General features: G+C 38.7%; 1 protein-coding gene across 2 annotated transcripts in view; it reads left to right on the top strand.

Moving 5' to 3' along the window:
• The window catches only part of LOC106882816 (adhesion G-protein coupled receptor G6), a 31,293-nt gene that overhangs the window by 24,343 nt on the left and 5,779 nt on the right, over positions 1-1,171 (top strand). The gene's annotated exons all lie outside the window — the stretch shown is intronic.

Here is a 1,171-nt window from a genome sequence, read left to right as displayed (position 1 = left end):
TTCTCTCATTCTTTATTTCTGTTTCTGCTGTACCTGTATTTCATAAGGTCAGCCTTGTCACACTCTGTGTCACGCTGAATCTCCTCGAGAACTACGTTAAGGGTACACGTGTCTGTGGAATGCTCAGCCACTTGCACGTTAATTTCACAAGCAGACTGTTCCGTTGATCGGATCAACTGGAACCCTCGTCGTCGTTACAGACGGAGTACCATATATATGTTAAATCCGTTTAAATTGTTTGGGGCCAATGCCTCCCAGTTCGCTCTGAAAAGCTCTTAAGCTTCTTGTTGGTTATCGCTTGCTATTCGCATCTTTCAGAATACTCTTATAGAATGGTTACACATGTGGAACTCCTAATAGCTTACGATTAATATAATAATAATTTGAATGAAACGTGAATGGTAATTTTTAAACTTTATTAATGCACCACCCGAAGATCGTAGGCGTGCGATTAATAACCTAACGTAGAACTCAATATAAGGGTTGATCTGGAACAGAATGTTAGGTGAGTATAGCAACAAAGAGATTATACGATGATACCAGAAAAACCAATTGCTATGTAATTAATTTCATTAGCTTACAGCTTTTTCTGCTGTGGGATGTGCTGGACTTTTAGTTGAAAACCAGGAGAATATCCTATAGCTTCATCAGCTCCTTAATATGGTATGCGATTTATTGGGGAAAGTTACATTTTCAGAACATAAAGGCGTTATGAGTGAGAAGGTTTATGTCGTAAGCTAATGACATAACAATTGGTTTTTTCGGTGCCATCTCTTTGTTTCTACACAGTTATATAAGGCACTACTACAAGAATCTTAGAATAATACCCATGCAAATATTAAAACGATAAATATATTAAGAACAGTCACCACCCATGAATTTATTTAGAACTGCGCCTACCTCTACTGCTGCAAACCACAACAGGTCACTTTTAGGTTACCTGACCATTAAAGTAGATTCCATGGACAGTCTCTACTACTGGGTCATACCACTCGCGTCCGTTTCCTTTTTTTCTTCGTCTGCTTCTTCTTCCTCTTCTTCTCCTTAGTCTCCTCCTCCTCCTCCTTCTTCTTTTTCTTCTTCTTTTTCTTCTCCTTCTTCCTCCTCTTCTCCTTTCTCTTCTTCTCCTTGGTCTTCTTCTTTTTCTTCTTCTTTTTCTTCTTCTTCTTCC

This window comes from Octopus bimaculoides, chromosome 30, assembly GCF_001194135.2.
Source record: "Octopus bimaculoides isolate UCB-OBI-ISO-001 chromosome 30, ASM119413v2, whole genome shotgun sequence".
NCBI lineage: Eukaryota > Metazoa > Mollusca > Cephalopoda > Octopoda > Octopodidae > Octopus > Octopus bimaculoides.
This window is presented reverse-complemented; position numbering and strand designations above follow the sequence as displayed.